At 44.7% G+C, this 5,287-nt stretch overlaps 1 long non-coding RNA gene across 1 annotated transcript; it reads right to left on the bottom strand.

Moving 5' to 3' along the window:
- Window positions 1-300: 300 nt before the first annotated feature.
- LOC112487783 (uncharacterized) lies at window positions 301-4,239 on the bottom strand. The gene is made up of 2 exons (XR_003051205.1): window positions 2,849-4,239; window positions 301-2,812 (listed from the first exon to the last, which is right to left on the bottom strand). It is a non-coding gene; the product is annotated as an uncharacterized LOC112487783 (long non-coding RNA).
- Between the last annotated feature and the right edge of the window lie 1,048 nt (window positions 4,240-5,287).

The raw sequence follows: 5,287 nt of genomic DNA, 5'->3' as shown, positions 1-5,287 counted from the left end.
ATTTAGAAAAAAACATTTATCACAGTTTTAATGTGTAAACTGTGAAACCGTGGATAACTTGAAATGCAAGGGTTTTTAAATGACCTTTGACCCTGATAGGAAAAAGTCCAAACACAATTCACAAGTTTCTATATTTTTCTAAAAAAAAAACAACTACTGAAACTACTGAAAACCAAGCTGAATTAAATATAGACTTGAACAGTTTTATTCGAGCGTCCGGTCGTGACTCACTCTCCCCTAATTACATCTTCCATCTCTGAACGCTTCAGCATAATTCCACGTCCCCTGTTTTTTTGTGTGTTTTTTTTTTCCTTTTCTCTGTTTGCAAATGTCACATAGAGCCTCATCGCCATGGTAACTATCAGCTGAGCTGTACGCCGAGGTGCTGCAGTCTGCACAGATCTGTGTATGCTCTCTGGTGCTCTTTGACAGTTAGTGTGTATGTGTGTGAGTGTGTGTGTGTGTGTGTGTGTGTGTGTGTGTGTTTGCCTGGTGGTTGAGAGGAGAGACAAGATGGATGAGAAACTCAGAGAGGCCTGTGTTTCCTCTCTGCCTCTGACAACCTCCACAGTCGGCAGCGATGGGCCCGGCCCTGGAGCAGTCGCTCCATGTGACAGGCCGACGCCCCCTGGTGTTTCCCGGTGATGTGTCCGACAGCTGGACATGCTTTACTGTCTCATTAAACCGTCTGTAGAGCGGCGGTCACTGCCCGACTCCGAGGTCACGAGGCTGAGAACAGACGTCGATCTGGTCGATCATTCAAGAGGTCGGAATTTAGAAGACCAAGTCCAAGTTTGACATCATTTGAACAGACCAGAGGTTGGGAAGAATGTCGGGGGGGTGGAGGGGGGGGGGTCGTGACATTAACATGTGCAGCAGGAAACGTAACTGATGAAAAATAGACGAGTTGGAAGAAGGGAAATTAGAATCAGGAGGAATGTTGTGTAGGCTCTTCACTCTAGAGCAGGGATCCTCAACCCTTGGTCTGTGGACCAATACCGGTCCATAGATAATTTGGTACCGGCCCGCAGTGGGACACAATGACCAGAAGTCTAAAAAATGTTTTACATTAAAAATATAATGATAATTCCACAGTAACGGTCGGTATCGGCCGTCCAGTCATCTGTACCAAAAAAAAGGTTGGGGGCCACTGTTTGAGCCAACCACACACTTCACAAACACTACTGGGCCACATAAAGTGATGCAGCGGGCCGGATTTGGATCACGGGCCTTGAGTTTGACCTGTGACTCAGAGACAGATTTCAACACCGTCTCCTGCATCTGTGGCCAGGCTGCGTCGACGATGACGTCAGAGTCACGACACAGAGAAATTCCTCGGTCAGACACTAATGAACCCACGGAAACACAAACGCCGCCCGTGGTTTGATGATCGGGGGAGGACGGGTTTGTCTTCCACCGCTACTGAATCATTTAAAAAGATCTGGTACACACCAGCTGTTTCACTTGTCGTACGCTGTGGTTTTACGTTACAGTACTGCACTGGTAGTATTTTAGATGCAGAATACAGTCATTGAGGAGGTTTTTTACTTTTACTCCAGACAGAGAAGCTGAAGTTCCTGATTTATCTCACTGTCACAGATGAAAGATTTCCATTTTTAACGGGAGCTGATTCCATCACTTGTGTGTTTTTTTTTTAAAGACGACCCCGGGTCTCTCCTCCTCCTCCTCACGTACAATCTCATCAGATATTTATGATTAAACTGAAGCTCAGGCCGACGGAGCGCGGCGTTGTACTGCAAACAGAAAGGAAGAGGAATTCACAAACAGAAATAAGAGCGTCCCCTCTGTCTGTGAGACACCCAGCGGTACAGCACTTTCTATAATTGCAACCTGTTAAATTTGTCGTCATGGCAACGCGGAGAGCATTGGGCCTGGTGCACGGGGACCAGAGAGAACATTTGATGCATTAGCACTTTCACAGGAACATACAGAGAAATGACACGAGACGAGATGAGACGAGATGAGACGACGTCCACCAGAGCCCAGATTCCAGGACCACCTTTTAGTAAACGTTTCACCAAAGCCATGTTAAAATAAAAATGTCTTTTACGTTTTCATAAATATGACAAAGAAAAACTACAACTCTTTGAACAGTCACATAATATTTAAAAAAAAAAATCAGGTCATACGAGCTCCAGAATATACCGTCTTCTTGAGAGACTCGTTCCAGAATAATTACCAAGACACGGCCTGTGACTCAGCGTGACGTAAACGGTAAATGTTCTTTATTTAGAAATAATTCAGAGCACGGTCACATTCACACATTCACTGTACGTCTTCGTGCAGTATTCATCATAAAACATTCACTAATACAGTTCTTGAAAGTGACGCCAAAAGAATCACAAAGTCAGGGATCAAACCCACCAACACAAAAACCGTTTCCTCCGACGTCTCACTGACGCCTTTTCACAACTGTAATTAACCAGGAAATACTAGGGTTTGGTTGCCTTTTCAAGTTCCAGGGCTAAATAAAGTTAACTGCCAACATCCCGACCGAGTCTCCTGTTTCGGGAAACTTGTTGCCTCCTGATTAAATCGCATATCTTGAAATCTGAGGCGAGCTCGCAAAGAACACGCACACGAGGCAGAGAGAGTGTGCATCTGACATGTATCTGCTGAAAAAAAAATCATCATATTTAGGAATGTAATTTAACCAGGATTAAACTGGATTAATACAGATTAATCCAGAGCTACCCTGGGGTTAATTAGATAAAAAAAAGATTTAATCATTTGATTAATGAAGTCAAAGGAATTTACATATTTTTTAGGCTTCCATCCCAGTGAACCCAACCTTCTTCACACAGGCCTCCATCCCAGTGAACCCAACCTTCTTCAGATACAGTACGGTCTACACTCAGATGAACGTCTCAGTCTTGAATGTCATCAAGCGGCTTCTCTTAAAGCGCGGTGTTCAACTGATACGGCAGCTCGTGGGATTACAGGCGGCGGCCGGGCCTCTACTGTTTCAGGTGGCCAGTTAAACATGTAATTCTCCCCCACTCACCGTTGACACTGAGTGGGCAGTAATCATGTCACTGGAACCAGATGACCCCACTTTTTATGGTAAACACCGCTGTACTGCAGTCACAGGAGACGCAGGAAAAACTAATGAGGCCTCGTCACCACGACACAGCCAAGAAAAAGTTGGTAGAGTAAAAAACAAGAACAAAAAAAAAGGACTTCCTTTTTAAGAGTTTCAACAGTTCTTGCAGGACCAAGTGACTAATGATCTGAACAACCATTGTTTTGTCTCAGTTATCGTGTGCTGCGCTGCCAAATGGTCCAAGTCGTCACTTTGTGATTCAACATCTTCTGTCCTAATTTTTACATTTCACTGCGGCCACCAAGCACAGGACACAGTACGACGTGACAGCCGGAGCTCCAGCCGGCTGGAAAAAAAAAAAAAAAAAAAAAAAACAACTTCTAAAAGGCAGTTGTAGGTCTTTGTCGTTTTCAGCTCAGCGTGATATTGTGTTTTGATCCTTTTGAGTATTTGCAGCCTTCACTCCGTGTGTACTGCCTCTACAGCCTGCAGTACTTCACCGTGTACCACATAAACATTTGGCTCCAACGTGTGTGGGACTGGGTCCATTTGTGAGGTGCGGTCTCTCAGGTTTGTTCTGTAATCCTGCTGAAGGAAACCCTCGGCGGCTCCGCGGACGCCTGCCACAGCAGGATCGTACACTGACAGACAGAGACACACGGAGAGGAAGATCCGCCGCCTCTGAGGCTCAGCAGAAGTTCACCGGAAGTTTAGTTCACCTCACCTCGTGTGACTTACAGAGATACACGTTTAATGAAGTCGATCTAAAAATACAGCCTCTGTCGAACTCATCGACTCAGTCCCTTTAAAGGGTTTAGAATACTACAAAGACATTTTAGTTGTTATATTTAAGGTCTTTTGTTCTCGCAGCAGCTGCGATTTTGCTCCAACTCCTAAAAGGATTTTGTAACAGCAGATGAATCAAATGGTCCCTGATGAGTTTTTGCATTGCTTGCAAAAGGTGCTCAAATTATTATTTCAAGTGTAATGCAACATGGATGACTCGAGGCCAAGACGCAGTTGAAGTGTAATAGTTGGGACAAAACTCAGGTGCGGGGACATTTTTAGGACATAAAAACAATAATAAATCACCGTTGTAGTTTTGAAAACTGGTATAAGGACGTTGTAATAATGAAGTTATCCCAGGCTACGTTAGCTCTGCACTTTCGCGATTCATTTTGAAAACTGGTATAAGGATGTTGTAATAATGAAGCTACGTTAGCTCTGCACTTTCGCGATTTTTATTTTGTGTATTTCCTATGTAACATCAGTCGGCTCGGGGGCGGTGGTCACATTAACGCAGCCCCTGACTGCGTTATTTCACCACTTCCACCTCCCATTAGTCCATTATTACTGACTGGGAGGTGGAGAGAAATCTGCTGCTGCTGCTGTTGCTGCTGCTGCTGCTGCTCTTCAAAGTTTTAATGATTAGCACATTTAAGGGAGAAGCTGATATTATGACCTCGCAGCATGTATTATTCAGCAGCTGATAATGCAGGAACCAAAGTCAACGTTTCTTCACCATGTGATGAAAGCACAGGTGTTTTTTTAAAAGAGATCTCAGACACTCGGTGCCAAACTCCTCCCTTTGTTCATCGGCCACAAGGGGGGGCTCTTTCTCATCTCACTCACTGTCACTCTTTCACTTCAGCTTCTGCTATAATCAGCATCTGAGCAGCAGCTGCTCTTCAGCTGCAGTGAGAGATCATTATCATGTTTGTTTCTGAATATTCTGTCAAATAAAATCCTATACCATCAGCATCAGTCTGTTTGTAACAGGCCTCAACCATCTCCTCTAGATGAGTTGAGGTTCCGTGAACTCTGACAGATGTAAACCAGAGCTCGGGTTGTTTGCGCTCTTCAGTTTGGCACCACCTTCACCCCATGAAAGGACACATCCCGCCTTGAGCTCGGTTATCCGTCTTCCTGTCACCTCCTCGGCACATGGCACAGAATCTGTACTGACTCGCTGCCATGGGCTTTATAAGGTTAGGAGGCAAAGTTAAACAGGGCAGATGAGGCACATCTGTGCTGGAGACAGGAGGTCTCCTCCTTTCTGGATGTCAACTGTCACGGCCGTAACACTTTAGATACAGAAAGTACAATATTTAGAACGAAAGAAGTCACTACTGCTTCACTTTTGTTTACACATATATACATCCTGCATCTATGGACCTTCGTAGATCTTGGTGTCTTATCCTACAAACCTCCGAAGCAAACAAA

Source organism: Cynoglossus semilaevis, chromosome 11 (assembly GCF_000523025.1).
Source record: "Cynoglossus semilaevis isolate Cse_v1.0 chromosome 11, Cse_v1.0, whole genome shotgun sequence".
Taxonomy (NCBI): Eukaryota; Metazoa; Chordata; class Actinopteri; order Pleuronectiformes; family Cynoglossidae; genus Cynoglossus; species Cynoglossus semilaevis.
This window is presented reverse-complemented; position numbering and strand designations above follow the sequence as displayed.